A 20,229-nucleotide genomic window follows, 5' to 3' on the forward strand; every position below is an offset into this window, starting at 1 on the left:
AGATACTCTTTCCAGTCTGCCTGATAGCTACGCCACTAGTTGTTTATCTTAAGAGTCATTGTAACTTTTGCCAGGGGTTTCTTGAAGTTGCTGATGTTATTATGCTGGTGACGAGGCATTGGCTACCCTATGAGTGTCATAGTGATTCCTGCTAGTTGCTCACCCAAATACACATTTTTTTGATACTTTGGCCAGTCTGCCTCAAGTGACACCCCACTAGCTGCGTATCTTATGAGAAGCTTCGTTACCTTTGCAAGCGGCTTCTTGAAGTTGGTGATGTGATTATGTTGGTGACGAGGCATTGGCTACCTTAAGAGAGTCATAGTGCTTTCTGCCAGTTGCTCAACCAAATACACATTTTGAGATACTGTGGCCAGTCTGCCTGAAGCGATACGCCACTAGTTGTGTATCTTAAGAGAAACATCGTTACTCTTGCCAGCGGTTTCTTGACTTTGAAGGTGTGATTATACCGGTGACGAGATATTGGTTACCCTAAGAGAGTCACAGTGTTTCGTGCCAGTTGCTCACCCAAATACACATTTTTTAGATACTGTTTCCAGTGTGTCTGAAGCGATACGCCACTAGTTGTGTATCTTAAGAGAAACATCGTTACTTTTGAAAGGGGTTTCTAGAAGTTGCTGATTTGATTCTGCTGGTGACGAGGCATTGGCTACCTCAAGAGAGTCATAGAGATTCCTGCCAGTTCTTCACCCAAATACACATTTTTTAGATACTCTTTCCAGTCTGCCTGATAGCTACGCCACTAGTTGTTTATCTTAAGAGTCATTGTAACTTTTGCCAGGGGTTTCTTGAAGTTGCTGATGTTATTATGCTGGTGACGAGGCATTGGCTACCCTATGAGTGTCATAGTGATTCCTGCTAGTTGCTCACCCAAATACACATTTTTTTGATACTTTGGCCAGTCTGCCTCAAGTGACACCCCACTAGCTGCGTATCTTATGAGAAGCTTCGTTACCTTTGCAAGCGGCTTCTTGAAGTTGGTGATGTGATTATGTTGGTGACGAGGCATTGGCTTCCTTAAGAGAGTCATAGTGCTTTCTGCCAGTTGCTCAACCAAATACACATTTTGAGATACTGTGGCCAGTCTGCCTGAAGCGATACGCCACTAGTTGTGTATCTTAAGAGAAACATCGTTACTCTTGCCAGCGGTTTCTTGACTTTGAAGATGTGATTATACCGGTGACGAGATATTGGTTACCCTAAGAGAGTCACAGTGTTTCGTGCCAGTTGCTCACCCAAATACACATTTTTTAGATACTGTTTCCAGTGTGCCTGAAGCGATACGCCACTAGTTGTGTATCTTAAGAGAAACATCGTTACTTTTGAAAGGGGTTTCTAGAAGTTGCTGATTTGATTCTGCTGGTGACGAAGCATTGGCTACCTCAAGAGAGTCATAGAGATTCCTGTCAGTTCTTCACCCAAATACACATTTTTTAGATACTCTTTCCAGTCTGCCTGATAGCTACGCCACTAGTTGTTTATCTTAAGAGTCATTGTAACTTTTTCCAGGGGTTTCTTGAAGTTGCTGATGTGATTATGCTGGTGACGAGGCATTGGCTACCCTATGAGTGTCATAGTGATTCCTGCTAGTTGCTCACCCAAATACACATTTTTTTGATACTTTGGCCAGTCTGCCTCAAGTGACACCCCACTAGCTGCGTATCTTATGAGAAGCTTCGTTACCTTTGCAAGCGGTTTCTTGAAGTTGGTGATGCGATTATGTTGGTGACGAGGCATTGACTACCTTAAGAGAGTCATAGTGCTTTCTGCCAGTTGCTCACCCAAATACACATTTTGAGATACTGTGGCCAGTCTGCCTGAAGCGATACGCCACTAGTTGTGTATCTTAAGAGAAACATCGTTACTCTTGCCAGCGGTTTCTTGACTTTGAAGATGTGATTATACTGGTGACGAGATATTGGTTACCCTAAGAGAGTCACAGTGTTTCGTGCCAGTTGCTCACCCAAATACACATTTTTTAGATACTGTTTCCAGTGTGCCTGAAGCGATACGCCACTAGTTGTGTATCTTAAGAGAAACATCGTTACTTTTGAAAGGGGTTTCTAGAAGTTGCTGATTTGATTCTGCTGGTGACGAGGCATTGGCTACCTCAAGAGAGTCATAGAGATTCCTGCCAGTTCTTCACCCAAATACACATTTTTTAGATACTCTTTCCAGTCTGCCTAATAGCTACGCCACTAGTTGTTTATCTTAAGAGTCATTGTAACTTTTGCCAGGGGTTTCTTGAAGTTGCTGATGTTATTATGCTGGTGACGAGGCATTGGCTACCCTATGAGTGTCATAGTGATTCCTGCTAGTTGCTCACCCAAATACACATTTTTTTGATACTTTGGCCAGTCTGCCTCAAGTGACACCCCACTAGCTGCGTATCTTATGAGAAGCTTCGTTACCTTTGCAAGCGGTTTCTTGAAGTTGGTGATGTGATTATGTTGGTGACGAGGCATTGGCTACCTTAAGAGAGTCATAGTGCTTTCTGCCAGTTGCTCAACCAAATACACATTTTGAGATACTGTGGCCAGTCTGCCTGAAGCGATACGCCACTAGTTGTGTATCTTAAGAGAAACATCGTTACTCTTGCCAGTGGTTTCTTGACTTTGAAGATGTGATTATACTGGTGACGAGATATTGGTTACCCTAAGAGAGTCACAGTGTTTCGTGCCAGTTGCTCACCCAAATACACATTTTTTAGATACTGTTTCCAGTGTGCCTGAAGCGATACGCCACTAGTTGTGTATCTTAAGAGAAACATCGTTACTTTTGAAAGGGGTTTCTAGAAGTTGCTGATTTGATTCTGCTGGTGACGAAGCATTGGCTACCTCAAGAGAGTCATAGAGATTCCTGTCAGTTCTTCACCCAAATACACATTTTTTAGATATTCTTTCCAGTCTGCCTGATAGCTACGCCACTAGTTGTGTATCTTAAGAGTCATTGTAACTTTTGCCAGGGGTTTCTTGAAGTTGCTGATGTGATTATGCTGGTGACGAGGCATTGGCTACCCTATGAGTGTCATAGTGATTCCTGCTAGTTGCTCACCCAAATACACATTTTTTTGATACTTTGGCCAGTCTGCCTCAAGTGACACCCCTCTAGCTGTGTATCTTATGAGAAGCTTCGTTACCTTTGCAAGCGGTTTCTTGAAGTTGGTGATGTGATTATGTTGGTGACGAGGCATTGGCTACCTTAAGATAGTCATAGTGCTTTCTGCCAGTTGCTCAACCAAATACACATTTTGAGATACTGTGGCCAGTCTGCCTGAAGCGATACGCCACTAGTTGTGTATCTTAAGAGAAACATCGTTACTCTTGCCAGTGGTTTCTTGACTTTGAAGATGTGATTATACTGCTGACGAGATATTGGTTACCCTAAGAGAGTCACAGTGTTTCGTGCCAGTTGCTCACCCAAATACACATTTTTTAGATACTGTTTCCAGTGTGCCTGAAGCGATACGCCACTAGTTGTGTATCTTAAGAGAAACATCGTTACTTTTGAAAGGGGTTTCTAGAAGTTGCTGATTTGATTCTGCTGGTGACGAAGCATTGGCTACCTCAAGAGAGTCATAGAGATTCCTGTCAGTTCTTCACCCAAATACACATTTTTTAGATATTCTTTCCAGTCTGCCTGATAGCTACGCCACTAGTTGTGTATCTTAAGAGTCATTGTAACTTTTGCCAGGGGTTTCTTGAAGTTGCTGATGTGATTATGCTGGTGACGAGGCATTGGCTACCCTATGAGTGTCATAGTGATTCCTGCTAGTTGCTCACCCAAATACACATTTTTTTGATACTTTGGCCAGTCTGCCTCAAGTGACACCCCACTAGCTGCGTATCTTATGAGAAGCTTCGTTACCTTTGCAAGCGGTTTCTTGAAGTTGGTGATGCGATTATGTTGGTGACGAGGCATTGACTACCTTAAGAGAGTCATAGTGCTTTCTGCCAGTTGCTCACCCAAATACACATTTTGAGATACTGTGGCCAGTCTGCCTGAAGCGATACGCCACTAGTTGTGTATCTTAAGAGAAACATCGTTACTCTTGCCAGCGGTTTCTTGACTTTGAAGATGTGATTATACTGGTGACGAGATATTGGTTACCCTAAGAGAGTCACAGTGTTTCGTGCCAGTTGCTCACCCAAATACACATTGTTTAGATACTGTTTCCAGTGTGTCTGAAGCGATACGCCACTAGTTGTGTATCTTAAGAGAAACATCGTTACTTTTGAAAGGGGTTTCTAGAAGTTGCTGATTTGATTCTGCTGGTGACGAGGCATTGGCTACCTCAAGAGAGTCATAGAGATTCCTGCCAGTTCTTCACCCAAATACACATTTTTTAGATACTCTTTCCAGTCTGCCTGATAGCTACGCCACTAGTTGTTTATCTTAAGAGTCATTGTAACTTTTGCCAGGGGTTTCTTGAAGTTGCTGATGTTATTATGCTGGTGACGAGGCATTGGCTACCCTATGAGTGTCATAGTGATTCCTGCTAGTTGCTCACCCAAATACACATTTTTTTGATACTTTGGCCAGTCTGCCTCAAGTGACACCCCACTAGCTGCGTATCTTATGAGAAGCTTCGTTACCTTTGCAAGCGGCTTCTTGAAGTTGGTGATGTGATTATGTTGGTGACGAGGCATTGGCTTCCTTAAGAGAGTCATAGTGCTTTCTGCCAGTTGCTCAACCAAATACACATTTTGAGATACTGTGGCCAGTCTGCCTGAAGCGATACGCCACTAGTTGTGTATCTTAAGAGAAACATCGTTACTCTTGCCAGCGGTTTCTTGACTTTGAAGATGTGATTATACCGGTGACGAGATATTGGTTACCCTAAGAGAGTCACAGTGTTTCGTGCCAGTTGCTCACCCAAATACACATTTTTTAGATACTGTTTCCAGTGTGCCTGAAGCGATACGCCACTAGTTGTGTATCTTAAGAGAAACATCGTTACTTTTGAAAGGGGTTTCTAGAAGTTGCTGATTTGATTCTGCTGGTGACGAAGCATTGGCTACCTCAAGAGAGTCATAGAGATTCCTGTCAGTTCTTCACCCAAATACACATTTTTTAGATACTCTTTCCAGTCTGCCTGATAGCTACGCCACTAGTTGTTTATCTTAAGAGTCATTGTAACTTTTGCCAGGGGTTTCTTGAAGTTGCTGATGTGATTATGCTGGTGACGAGGCATTGGCTACCCTATGAGTGTCATAGTGATTCCTGCTAGTTGCTCACCCAAATACACATTTTTTTGATACTTTGGCCAGTCTGCCTCAAGTGACACCCCACTAGCTGCGTATCTTATGAGAAGCTTCGTTACCTTTGCAAGCGGTTTCTTGAAGTTGGTGATGCGATTATGTTGGTGACGAGGCATTGACTACCTTAAGAGAGTCATAGTGCTTTCTGCCAGTTGCTCACCCAAATACACATTTTGAGATACTGTGGCCAGTCTGCCTGAAGCGATACGCCACTAGTTGTGTATCTTAAGAGAAACATCGTTACTCTTGCCAGTGGTTTCTTGACTTTGAAGATGTGATTATACTGCTGACGAGATATTGGTTACCCTAAGAGAGTCACAGTGTTTCGTGCCAGTTGCTCACCCAAATACACATTTTTTAGATACTGTTTCCAGTGTGCCTGAAGCGATACGCCACTAGTTGTGTATCTTAAGAGAAACATCGTTACTTTTGAAAGGGGTTTCTAGAAGTTGCTGATTTGATTCTGCTGGTGACGAAGCATTGGCTACCTCAAGAGAGTCATAGAGATTCCTGTCAGTTCTTCACCCAAATACACATTTTTTAGATATTCTTTCCAGTCTGCCTGATAGCTACGCCACTAGTTGTGTATCTTAAGAGTCATTGTAACTTTTGCCAGGGGTTTCTTGAAGTTGCTGATGTGATTATGCTGGTGACGAGGCATTGGCTACCCTATGAGTGTCATAGTGATTCCTGCTAGTTGCTCACCCAAATACACATTTTTTTGATACTTTGGCCAGTCTGCCTCAAGTGACACCCCACTAGCTGCGTATCTTATGAGAAGCTTCGTTACCTTTGCAAGCGGTTTCTTGAAGTTGGTGATGCGATTATGTTGGTGACGAGGCATTGACTACCTTAAGAGAGTCATAGTGCTTTCTGCCAGTTGCTCACCCAAATACACATTTTGAGATACTGTGGCCAGTCTGCCTGAAGCGATACGCCACTAGTTGTGTATCTTAAGAGAAACATCGTTACTCTTGCCAGCGGTTTCTTGACTTTGAAGATGTGATTATACTGGTGACGAGATATTGGTTACCCTAAGAGAGTCACAGTGTTTCGTGCCAGTTGCTCACCCAAATACACATTTTTTAGATACTGTTTCCAGTGTGCCTGAAGCGATACGCCACTAGTTGTGTATCTTAAGAGAAACATCGTTACTTTTGAAAGGGGTTTCTAGAAGTTGCTGATTTGATTCTGCTGGTGACGAGGCATTGGCTACCTCAAGAGAGTCATAGAGATTCCTGCCAGTTCTTCACCCAAATACACATTTTTTAGATACTCTTTCCAGTCTGCCTGATAGCTACGCCACTAGTTGTTTATCTTAAGAGTCATTGTAACTTTTGCCAGGGGTTTCTTGAAGTTGCTGATGTTATTATGCTGGTGACGAGGCATTGGCTACCCTATGAGTGTCATAGTGATTCCTGCTAGTTGCTCACCCAAATACACATTTTTTTGATACTTTGGCCAGTCTGCCTCAAGTGACACCCCACTAGCTGCGTATCTTATGAGAAGCTTCGTTACCTTTGCAAGCGGTTTCTTGAAGTTGGTGATGTGATTATGTTGGTGACGAGGCATTGGCTACCTTAAGAGAGTCATAGTGCTTTCTGCCAGTTGCTCAACCAAATACACATTTTGAGATACTGTGGCCAGTCTGCCTGAAGCGATACGCCACTAGTTGTGTATCTTAAGAGAAACATCGTTACTCTTGCCAGTGGTTTCTTGACTTTGAAGATGTGATTATACTGGTGACGAGATATTGGTTACCCTAAGAGAGTCACAGTGTTTCGTGCCAGTTGCTCACCCAAATACACATTTTTTAGATACTGTTTCCAGTGTGCCTGAAGCGATACGCCACTAGTTGTGTATCTTAAGAGAAACATCGTTACTTTTGAAAGGGGTTTCTAGAAGTTGCTGATTTGATTCTGCTGGTGACGAAGCATTGGCTACCTCAAGAGAGTCATAGTGATTCCTGTCAGTTCTTCACCCAAATACACATTTTTTAGATATTCTTTCCAGTCTGCCTGATAGCTACGCCACTAGTTGTGTATCTTAAGAGTCATTGTAACTTTTGCCAGGGGTTTCTTGAAGTTGCTGATGTGATTATGCTGGTGACGAGGCATTGGCTACCCTATGAGTGTCATAGTGATTCCTGCTAGTTGCTCACCCAAATACACATTTTTTTGATACTTTGGCCAGTCTGCCTCAAGTGACACCCCTCTAGCTGTGTATCTTATGAGAAGCTTCGTTACCTTTGCAAGCGGTTTCTTGAAGTTGGTGATGTGATTATGTTGGTGACGAGGCATTGGCTACCTTAAGATAGTCATAGTGCTTTCTGCCAGTTGCTCAACCAAATACACATTTTGAGATACTGTGGCCAGTCTGCCTGAAGCGATACGCCACTAGTTGTGTATCTTAAGAGAAACATCGTTACTCTTGCCAGTGGTTTCTTGACTTTGAAGATGTGATTATACTGGTGACGAGATATTGGTTACCCTAAGAGAGTCACAGTGTTTCGTGCCAGTTGCTCACCCAAATACACATTTTTTAGATACTGTTTCCAGTGTGCCTGAAGCGATACGCCACTAGTTGTGTATCTTAAGAGAAACATCGTTACTTTTGCCAGGGGTTTCTAGAAGTTGCTGATTTCATTCTGCTGGTGACGAGGCATTGGCTACCATAAGAGAGTCATAGAGATTCCTGCCAGTTCTTCACCCAAATACACATTTTTTTAGATACTCTTTCCAGTCTGCCTGATAGCTACGCCACTAGTTGTGTATCTTAAGAGTCATTGTAACTTTTGCCAGGGGTTTCTTGAAGTTGCTGATGTGATTATGCTGGTGACGAGGCATTGGCTACCCTATGAGTGTCATAGTGATTCCTGCTAGTTGTTCACAAAAATACACATTTTTTTGATACTTTGGCCAGTCTGCCCCAAGTGACACCCCACTAGCTGTGTATCTTATCAGAAGCTTCGTTTCCTTTGCAAGCGGTTTCTTGAAGTTGGTGATGTGATTATGTTGGTGACGAGGCATTGGCTACCTTAAGAGAGTCATAGTGCTTTCTGCCAGTTGCTCACCCAAATACACATTTTGAGATACTGTGGCCAGTCTGCCTGAAGCGATACGCCACTAGTTGTGTATCTTAAGAGAAACATCGTTACTCTTGCCAGCGGTTTCTTGACTTTGAAGCTGTGATTATACTGGTGACGAGATATTGGCTACCCTAAGAGAGTCACAGTGTTTCCTGCCAGTTGCTCACACAAATACACATTTTTTAGATACTGTTTCCAGTGTGCCTGAAGCGATACGCCACTAGTTGTGCATCTTAAGAGAAACATCGTTACTTTTGAAAGGGGTTTCTAGAAGTTGCTGATTTGATTCTGCTGGTGACGAAGCATTGGCTACCTCAAGAGAGTCATAGAGATTCCTGCCAGTTCTTCACCCAAATACACATTTTTTAGATACTCTTTCCAGTCTGCCTGATAGCTACGCCACTAGTTGTGTATCTTAAGAGTCATTGTAACTTTTGCCAGGGGTTTCTTGAAGTTGCTGATGTGATTATGCTGGTGACGAGGCATTGGCTACCCTATGAGTGTCATAGTGATTCCTGCTAGTTGCTCACCCAAATACACATTTTTTTGATACTTTGGCCAGTCTGCCTCAAGTGACACCCCACTAGCTGCGTATCTTATGAGAAGCTTCGTTACCTTTGCAAGCGGTTTCTTGAAGTTGGTGATGCGATTATGTTGGTGACGAGGCATTGACTACCTTAAGAGAGTCATAGTGCTTTCTGCCAGTTGCTCACCCAAATACACATTTTGAGATACTGTGGCCAGTCTGCCTGAAGCGATACGCCACTAGTTGTGTATCTTAAGAGAAACATCGTTACTCTTGCCAGCGGTTTCTTGACTTTGAAGATGTGATTATACTGGTGACGAGATATTGGTTACCCTAAGAGAGTCACAGTGTTTCGTGCCAGTTGCTCACCCAAATACACATTTTTTAGATACTGTTTCCAGTGTGCCTGAAGCGATACGCCACTAGTTGTGTATCTTAAGAGAAACATCGTTACTTTTGAAAGGGGTTTCTAGAAGTTGCTGATTTGATTCTGCTGGTGACGAAGCATTGGCTACCTCAAGAGAGTCATAGAGATTCCTGTCAGTTCTTCACCCAAATACACATTTTTTAGATAGTCTTTCCAGTCTGCCTGATAGCTACGCCACTAGTTGTTTATCTTAAGAGTCATTGTAACTTTTGCCAGGGGTTTCTTGAAGTTGCTGATGTGATTATGCTGGTGACGAGGCATTGGCTACCCTATGAGTGTCATAGTGATTCCTGCTAGTTGCTCACCCAAATACACATTTTTTTGATACTTTGGCCAGTCTGCCTCAAGTGACACCCCACTAGCTGCGTATCTTATGAGAAGCTTCGTTACCTTTGCAAGCGGTTTCTTGAAGTTGGTGATGTGATTATGTTGGTGACGAGGCATTGGCTACCTTAAGAGAGTCATAGTGCTTTCTGCCAGTTGCTCAACCAAATACACATTTTGAGATACTGTGGCCAGTCTGCCTGAAGCGATACGCCACTAGTTGTGTATCTTAAGAGAAACATCGTTACTCTTGCCAGTGGTTTCTTGACTTTGAAGATGTGATTATACTGGTGACGAGATATTGGTTACCCTAAGAGAGTCACAGTGTTTCGTGCCAGTTGCTCACCCAAATACACATTTTTTAGATACTGTTTCCAGTGTGCCTGAAGCGATACGCCACTAGTTGTGTATCTTAAGAGAAACATCGTTACTTTTGAAAGGGGTTTCTAGAAGTTGCTGATTTGATTCTGCTGGTGACGAAGCATTGGCTACCTCAAGAGAGTCATAGTGATTCCTGTCAGTTCTTCACCCAAATACACATTTTTTAGATATTCTTTCCAGTCTGCCTGATAGCTACGCCACTAGTTGTGTATCTTAAGAGTCATTGTAACTTTTGCCAGGGGTTTCTTGAAGTTGCTGATGTGATTATGCTGGTGACGAGGCATTGGCTACCCTATGAGTGTCATAGTGATTCCTGCTAGTTGCTCACCCAAATACACATTTTTTTGATACTTTGGCCAGTCTGCCTCAAGTGACACCCCACTAGCTGTGTATCTTATGAGAAGCTTCGTTACCTTTGCAAGCGGTTTCTTGAAGTTGGTGATGTGATTATGTTGGTGACGAGGCATTGGCTACCTTAAGAGAGTCATAGTGCTTTCTGCCAGTTGCTCAACCAAATACACATTTTGAGATACTGTGGCCAGTCTGCCTGAAGCGATACGCCACTAGTTGTGTATCTTAAGAGAAACATCGTTACTCTTGCCAGTGGTTTCTTGACTTTGAAGATGTGATTATACTGGTGACGAGATATTGGTTACCCTAAGAGAGTCACAGTGTTTCGTGCCAGTTGCTCACCCAAATACACATTTTTTAGATACTGTTTCCAGTGTGCCTGAAGCGATACGCCACTAGTTGTGTATCTTAAGAGAAACATCGTTACTTTTGAAAGGGGTTTCTAGAAGTTGCTGATTTGATTCTGCTGGTGACGAAGCATTGGCTACCTCAAGAGAGTCATAGAGATTCCTGTCAGTTCTTCACCCAAATACACATTTTTTAGATATTCTTTCCAGTCTGCCTGATAGCTACGCCACTAGTTGTGTATCTTAAGAGTCATTGTAACTTTTTCCAGGGGTTTCTTGAAGTTGCTGATGTGATTATGCTGGTGACGAGGCATTGGCTACCCTATGAGTGTCATAGTGATTCCTGCTAGTTGCTCACCCAAATACACATTTTTTTGATACTTTGGCCAGTCTGCCTCAAGTGACACCCCACTAGCTGCGTATCTTATGAGAAGCTTCGTTACCTTTGCAAGCGGTTTCTTGAAGTTGGTGATGCGATTATGTTGGTGACGAGGCATTGACTACCTTAAGAGAGTCATAGTGCTTTCTGCCAGTTGCTCACCCAAATACACATTTTGAGATACTGTGGCCAGTCTGCCTGAAGCGATACGCCACTAGTTGTGTATCTTAAGAGAAACATCGTTACTCTTGCCAGCGGTTTCTTGACTTTGAAGATGTGATTATACTGGTGACGAGATATTGGTTACCCTAAGAGAGTCACAGTGTTTCGTGCCAGTTGCTCACCCAAATACACATTTTTTAGATACTGTTTCCAGTGTGCCTGAAGCGATACGCCACTAGTTGTGTATCTTAAGAGAAACATCGTTACTTTTGCCAGGGGTTTCTAGAAGTTGCTGATTTCATTCTGCTGGTGACGAGGCATTGGCTACCATAAGAGAGTCATAGAGATTCCTGCCAGTTCTTCACCCAAATACACATTTTTTTAGATACTCTTTCCAGTCTGCCTGATAGCTACGCCACTAGTTGTGTATCTTAAGAGTCATTGTAACTTTTGCCAGGGGTTTCTTGAAGTTGCTGATGTGATTATGCTGGTGACGAGGCATTGGCTACCCTATGAGTGTCATAGTGATTCCTGCTAGTTGTTCACAAAAATACACATTTTTTTGATACTTTGGCCAGTCTGCCCCAAGTGACACCCCACTAGCTGTGTATCTTATCAGAAGCTTCGTTTCCTCTGCAAGCGGTTTCTTGAAGTTGGTGATGTGATTATGTTGGTGACGAGGCATTGGCTACCTTAAGAGAGTCATAGTGCTTTCTGCCAGTTGCTCACCCAAATACACATTTTGAGATACTGTGGCCAGTCTGCCTGAAGCGATACGCCACTAGTTGTGTATCTTAAGAGAAACATCGTTACTCTTGCCAGCGGTTTCTTGACTTTGAAGCTGTGATTATACTGGTGACGAGATATTGGCTACCCTAAGAGAGTCACAGTGTTTCGTGCCAGTTGCTCACCCAAATACACATTTTTTAGATACTGTTTCCAGAGTGCCTGAAGCGATACGCCACTAGTTGTGCATCTTAAGAGAAACATCGTTACTTTTGAAAGGGGTTTCTAGAAGTTGCTGATTTGATTCTGCTGGTGACGAAGCATTGGCTACCTCAAGAGAGTCATAGAGATTCCTGCCAGTTCTTCACCCAAATACACATTTTTTAGATACTCTTTCCAGTCTGCCTGATAGCTACGCCACTAGTTGTGTATCTTAAGAGTCATTGTAACTTTTGCCAGGGGTTTCTTGAAGTTGCTGATGTGATTATGCTGGTGACGAGGCATTGGCTACCCTATGAGTGTCATAGTGATTCCTGCTTGTTGTTCACAAAAATACACATTTTTTTGATACTTTGGCCAGTCTGCCTCAAGTGACACCCCACTAGCTGTGTATCTTATGAGAAGCTTCGTTTCCTTTGCAAGCGGTTTCTTGAAGTTGGTGATGTGATTATGTTGGTGACGAGGCATTGGCTACCTTAAGAGAGTCATAGTGCTATCTGCCAGTTGCTCACCCAAATACACATTTTGAGATACTGTGGCCAGTCTGCCTGAAGCGATACGCCACTAGTTGTGTATCTTAAGAGAAACATCGTTACTCTTGCCAGCGGTTTCTTGACTTTGAAGCTGTGATTATACTGGTGACGAGATATTGGCTACCCTAAGAGAGTCACAGTGTTTCCTGCCAGTTGCTCACACAAATACACATTTTTTAGATACTGTTTCCAGTGTGCCTGAAGCGATACGCCACTAGTTGTGCATCTTAAGAGAAACATCGTTACTTTTGAAAGGGGTTTCTAGAAGTTGCTGATTTGATTCTGCTGGTGACGAAGCATTGGCTACCTCAAGAGAGTCATAGAGATTCCTGCCAGTTCTTCACCCAAATACACATTTTTTAGATACTCTTTCCAGTCTGCCTGATAGCTACGCCACTAGTTGTGTATCTTAAGAGTCATTGTAACTTTTGCCAGGGGTTTCTTGAAGTTGCTGATGTGATTATGCTGGTGACGAGGCATTGGCTACCCTATGAGTGTCATAGTGATTCCTGCTAGTTGTTCACAAAAATACACATTTTTTTGATACTTTGGCCAGTCTGCCTCAAGTGACACCCCACTAGCTGTGTATCTTATGAGAAGCTTCGTTTCCTTTGCAAGCGGTTTCTTGAAGTTGGTGATGTGATTATGTTGGTGACGAGGCATTGGCTACCTTAAGAGAGTCATAGTGCTTTCTGCCAGTTGCTCACCCAAATACACATTTTGAGATACTGTGGCCAGTCTGCCTGAAGCGATACGCCACTAGTTGTGTATCTTAAGAGAAACATCGTTACTCTTGCCAGCGGTTTCTTGACTTTGAAGCTGTGATTATACTGGTGACGAGATATTGCCTACCCTAAGAGAGTCACAGTGTTTCGTGCCAGTTGCTCACACAAATACACATTTTTTAGATACTGTTTCCAGTGTGCCTGAAGCGATACGCCACTAGTTGTGTATCTTAAGAGAAACATCGTTACTTTTGCCAGGGGTTTCTAGAGGTTGCTGATTTCATTCTGCTGGTGACGAGGCATTGGCTACCATAAGAGAGTCATAGAGATTCCTGCCAGTTCTTCACCCAAATACACATTTTTTTAGATACTCTTTCCAGTCTGCCTGATAGCTACACCACTAGTTGTGTATCTTAAGAGTCATTGTAACTTTTGCCAGGGGTTTCTTGAAGTTGCTGATGTGATTATGCTGGTGACGAGGCATTGGCTACCCTATGAGTGTCATAGTGATTCCTGCTAGTTGTTCACAAAAATACACATTTTTTTGATACTTTGGCCAGTCTGCCCCAAGTGACACCCCACTAGCTGTGTATCTTATGAGAAGCTTCGTTTCCTTTGCAAGCGGTTTCTTGAAGTTGGTGATGTGATTATGTTGGTGACGAGGCATTGGCTACCTTAAGAGAGTCATAGTGCTTTCTGCCAGTTGCTCACCCAAATACACATTTTGAGATACTGTGGCCAGTCTGCCTGAAGCGATACGCCACTAGTTGTGTATCTTAAGAGAAACATCGTTACTCTTGCCAGCGGTTTCTTGACTTTGAAGCTGTGATTATACTGGTGACGAGATATTGGCTACCCTAAGAGAGTCACAGTGTTTCCTGCCAGTTGCTCACACAAATACACATTTTTTAGATACTGTTTCCAGTGTGCCTGAAGCGATACGCCACTAGTTGTGCATCTTAAGAGAAACATCGTTACTTTTGAAAGGGGTTTCTAGAAGTTGCTGATTTGATTCTGCTGGTGACGAAGCATTGGCTACCTCAAGAGAGTCATAGAGATTCCTGCCAGTTCTTCACCCAAATACACATTTTTTAGATACTCTTTCCAGTCTGCCTGATAGCTACGCCACTAGTTGTGTATCTTAAGAGTCATTGTAACTTTTGCCAGGGGTTTCTTGAAGTTGCTGATGTGATTATGCTGGTGACGAGGCATTGGCTACCCTATGAGTGTCATAGTGATTCCTGCTAGTTGCTCACCCAAATACACATTTTTTTGATACTTTGGCCAGTCTGCCTCAAGTGACACCCCACTAGCTGTGTATCTTATGAGAAGCTTCGTTACCTTTGCAAGCGGTTTCTTGAAGTTGGTGATGTGATTATGTTGGTGACGAGGCATTGGCTACCTTAAGAGAGTCATAGTGCTTTCTGCCAGTTGCTCAACCAAATACACATTTTGAGATACTGTGGCCAGTCTGCCTGAAGCGATACGCCACTAGTTGTGTATCTTAAGAGAAACATCGTTACTCTTGCCAGTGGTTTCTTGACTTTGAAGATGTGATTATACTGGTGACGAGATATTGGTTACCCTAAGAGAGTCACAGTGTTTCGTGCCAGTTGCTCACCCAAATACACATTTTTTAGATACTGTTTCCAGTGTGCCTGAAGCGATACGCCACTAGTTGTGTATCTTAAGAGAAACATCGTTACTTTTGAAAGGGGTTTCTAGAAGTTGCTGATTTGATTCTGCTGGTGACGAAGCATTGGCTACCTCAAGAGAGTCATAGAGATTCCTGTCAGTTCTTCACCCAAATACACATTTTTTAGATATTCTTTCCAGTCTGACTGATAGCTACGCCACTAGTTGTGTATCTTAAGAGTCATTGTAACTTTTGCCAGGGGTTTCTTGAAGTTGCTGATGTGATTATGCTGGTGACGAGGCATTGGCTACCCTATGAGTGTCATAGTGATTCCTGCTAGTTGCTCACCCAAATACACATTTTTTTGATACTTTGGCCAGTCTGCCTCAAGTGACACCCCACTAGCTGTGTATCTTATGAGAAGCTTCGTTACCTTTGCAAGCGGTTTCTTGAAGTTGGTGATGTGATTATGTTGGTGACGAGGCATTGGCTACCTTAAGAGAGTCATAGTGCTTTCTGCCAGTTGCTCAACCAAATACACATTTTGAGATACTGTGGCCAGTCTGCCTGAAGCGATACGCCACTAGTTGTGTATCTTAAGAGAAACATCGTTACTCTTGCCAGTGGTTTCTTGACTTTGAAGATGTGATTATACTGGTGACGAGATATTGGTTACCCTAAGAGAGTCACAGTGTTTCGTGCCAGTTGCTCACCCAAATACACATTTTTTAGATACTGTTTCCAGTGTGCCTGAAGCGATACGCCACTAGTTGTGTATCTTAAGAGAAACATCGTTACTTTTGCCAGGGGTTTCTAGAAGTTGCTGATTTCATTCTGCTGGTGACGAGGCATTGGCTACCATAAGAGAGTCATAGAGATTCCTGCCAGTTCTTCACCCAAATACACATTTTTTTAGATACTCTTTCCAGTCTGCCTGATAGCTACGCCACTAGTTGTGTATCTTAAGAGTCATTGTAACTTTTGCCAGGGGTTTCTTGAAGTTGCTGATGTGATTATGCTGGTGACGAGGCATTGGCTACCCTATGAGTGTCATAGTGATTCCTGCTAGTTGTTCACAAAAATACACATTTTTTTGATACTTTGGCCAGTCTGCCCCAAGTGACACCCCACTAGCTGTGTATCTTATCAGAAGCTTCGTTTCCTTTGCAAGCGGTTTCTTGAAGTTGGTGATGTGATTATGTTGGTGACGAGGCATTGGCTACCTTAAGAGAGTCATAGTGCTTTCTGCCAGTTGCTCACCCAAATACACATTTTGAGATACTGTGGCCAGTCTGCCTGAAGCGATACGCCACTAGTTGTGTATCTTAAGAGAAACATCGTTACTCTTGCCAGCGGTTTCTTGACTTTGAAGCTGTGATTATACTGGTGACGAGATATTGGCTACCCTAAGAGAGTCACAGTGTTTCGTGCCAGTTGCTCACCCAAATACACATTTTTTAGATACTGTTTCCAGTGTGCCTGAAGCGATACGCCACTAGTTGTGCATCTTAAGAGAAACATCGTTACTTTTGAAAGGGGTTTCTAGAAGTTGCTGATTTGATTCTGCTGGTGACGAAGCATTGGCTACCTCAAGAGAGTCATAGAGATTCCTGCCAGTTCTTCACCCAAATACACATTTTTTAGATACTCTTTCCAGTCTGCCTGATAGCTACGCCACTAGTTGTGTATCTTAAGAGTCATTGTAACTTTTGCCAGGGGTTTCTTGAAGTTGCTGATGTGATTATGCTGGTGACGAGGCATTGGCTACCCTATGAGTGTCATAGTGATTCCTGCTTGTTGTTCACAAAAATACACATTTTTTTGATACTTTGGCCAGTCTGCCTCAAGTGACACCCCACTAGCTGTGTATCTTATGAGAAGCTTCGTTTCCTTTGCAAGCGGTTTCTTGAAGTTGGTGATGTGATTATGTTGGTGACGAGGCATTGGCTACCTTAAGAGAGTCATAGTGCTATCTGCCAGTTGCTCACCCAAATACACATTTTGAGATACTGTGGCCAGTCTGCCTGAAGCGATACGCCACTAGTTGTGTATCTTAAGAGAAACATCGTTACTCTTGCCAGCGGTTTCTTGACTTTGAAGCTGTGATTATACTGGTGACGAGATATTGGCTACCCTAAGAGAGTCACAGTGTTTCCTGCCAGTTGCTCACACAAATACACATTTTTTAGATACTGTTTCCAGTGTGCCTGAAGCGATACGCCACTAGTTGTGCATCTTAAGAGAAACATCGTTACTTTTGAAAGGGGTTTCTAGAAGTTGCTGATTTGATTCTGCTGGTGACGAAGCATTGGCTACCTCAAGAGAGTCATAGAGATTCCTGCCAGTTCTTCACCCAAATACACATTTTTTAGATACTCTTTCCAGTCTGCCTGATAGCTACGCCACTAGTTGTGTATCTTAAGAGTCATTGTAACTTTTGCCAGGGGTTTCTTGAAGTTGCTGATGTGATTATGCTGGTGACGAGGCATTGGCTACCCTATGAGTGTCATAGTGATTCCTGCTAGTTGTTCACAAAAATACACATTTTTTTGATACTTTGGCCAGTCTGCCTCAAGTGACACCCCACTAGCTGTGTATCTTATGAGAAGCTTCGTTTCCTTTGCAAGCGGTTTCTTGAAGTTGGTGATGTGATTATGTTGGTGACGAGGCATTGGCTACCTTAAGAGAGTCATAGTGCTTTCTGCCAGTTGCTCACCCAAATACACATTTTGAGATACTGTGGCCAGTCTGCCTGAAGCGATACGCCACTAGTTGTGTATCTTAAGAGAAACATCGTTACTCTTGCCAGCGGTTTCTTGACTTTGAAGCTGTGATTATACTGGTGACGAGATATTGCCTACCCTAAGAGAGTCACAGTGTTTCGTGCCAGTTGCTCACACAAATACACATTTTTTAGATACTGTTTCCAGTGTGCCTGAAGCGATACGCCACTAGTTGTGTATCTTAAGAGAAACATCGTTACTTTTGCCAGGGGTTTCTAGAGGTTGCTGATTTCATTCTGCTGGTGACGAGGCATTGGCTACCATAAGAGAGTCATAGAGATTCCTGCCAGTTCTTCACCCAAATACACATTTTTTTAGATACTCTTTCCAGTCTGCCTGATAGCTACACCACTAGTTGTGTATCTTAAGAGTCATTGTAACTTTTGCCAGGGGTTTCTTGAAGTTGCTGATGTGATTATGCTGGTGACGAGGCATTGGCTACCCTATGAGTGTCATAGTGATTCCTGCTAGTTGTTCACAAAAATACACATTTTTTTGATACTTTGGCCAGTCTGCCCCAAGTGACACCCCACTAGCTGTGTATCTTATGAGAAGCTTCGTTTCCTTTGCAAGCGGTTTCTTGAAGTTGGTGATGTGATTATGTTGGTGACGAGGCATTGGCTACCTTAAGAGAGTCATAGTGCTTTCTGCCAGTTGCTCACCCAAATACACATTTTGAGATACTGTGGCCAGTCTGCCTGAAGCGATACGCCACTAGTTGTGTATCTTAAGAGAAACATCGTTACTCTTGCCAGCGGTTTCTTGACTTTGAAGCTGTGATTATACTGGTGACGAGATATTGGCTACCCTAAGAGAGTCACAGTGTTTCCTGCCAGTTGCTCACACAAATACACATTTTTTAGATACTGTTTCCAGTGTGCCTGAAGCGATACGCCACTAGTTGTGCATCTTAAGAGAAACATCGTTACTTTTGAAAGGGGTTTCTAGAAGTTGCTGATTTGATTCTGCTGGTGACGAAGCATTGGCTACCTCAAGAGAGTCATAGAGATTCCTGCCAGTTCTTCACCCAAATACACATTTTTTAGATACTCTTTCCAGTCTGCCTGATAGCTACGCCACTAGTTGTGTATCTTAAGAGTCATTGTAACTTTTGCCAGGGGTTTCTTGAAGTTGCTGATGTGATTATGCTGGTGACGAGGCATTGGCTACCCTATGAGTGTCATAGTGATTCCTGCTAGTTGCTCACCCAAATACACATTTTTTTGATACTTTGGCCAGTCTGCCTCAAGTGACACCCCACTAGCTGTGTATCTTATGAGAAGCTTCGTTACCTTTGCAAGCGGTTTCTTGAAGTTGGTGATGTGATTATGTTGGTGACGAGGCATTGGCTACCTTAAGAGAGTCATAGTGCTTTCTGCCAGTTGCTCAACCAAATACACATTTTGAGATACTGTGGCCAGTCTGCCTGAAGCGATACGCCACTAGTTGTGTATCTTAAGAGAAACATCGTTACTCTTGCCAGTGGTTTCTTGACTTTGAAGATGTGATTATACTGGTGACGAGATATTGGTTACCCTAAGAGAGTCACAGTGTTTCGTGCCAGTTGCTCACCCAAATACACATTTTTTAGATACTGTTTCCAGTGTGCCTGAAGCGATACGCCACTAGTTGTGTATCTTAAGAGAAACATCGTTACTTTTGCCAGGGGTTTCTAGAAGTTGCTGATTTCATTCTGCTGGTGACGAGGCATTGGCTACCATAAGAGAGTCATAGAGATTCCTGCCAGTTCTTCACCCAAATACACATTTTTTTAGATACTCTTTCCAGTCTGCCTGATAGCTACGCCACTAGTTGTGTATCTTAAGAGTCATTGTAACTTTTGCCAGGGGTTTCTTGAAGTTGCTGATGTGATTATGCTGGTGACGAGGCATTGGCTACCCTATGAGTGTCATAGTGATTCCTGCTAGTTGTTCACAAAAATACACATTTTTTTGATACTTTGGCCAGTCTGCCCCAAGTGACACCCCACTAGCTGTGTATCTTATCAGAAGCTTCGTTTCCTTTGCAAGCGGTTTCTTGAAGTTGGTGATGTGATTATGTTGGTGACGAGGCATTGGCTACCTTAAGAGAGTCATAGTGCTTTCTGCCAGTTGCTCACCCAAATACACATTTTGAGATACTGTGGCCAGTCTGCCTGAAGCGATACGCCACTAGTTGTGTATCTTAAGAGAAACATCGTTACTCTTGCCAGCGGTTTCTTGACTTTGAAGCTGTGATTATACTGGTGACGAGATATTGGCTACCCTAAGAGAGTCACAGTGTTTCGTGCCAGTTGCTCACCCAAATACACATTTTTTAGATACTGTTTCCAGTGTGCCT

Source organism: Schistocerca nitens, chromosome 10 (assembly GCF_023898315.1).
Source record: "Schistocerca nitens isolate TAMUIC-IGC-003100 chromosome 10, iqSchNite1.1, whole genome shotgun sequence".
Taxonomy (NCBI): Eukaryota; Metazoa; Arthropoda; class Insecta; order Orthoptera; family Acrididae; genus Schistocerca; species Schistocerca nitens.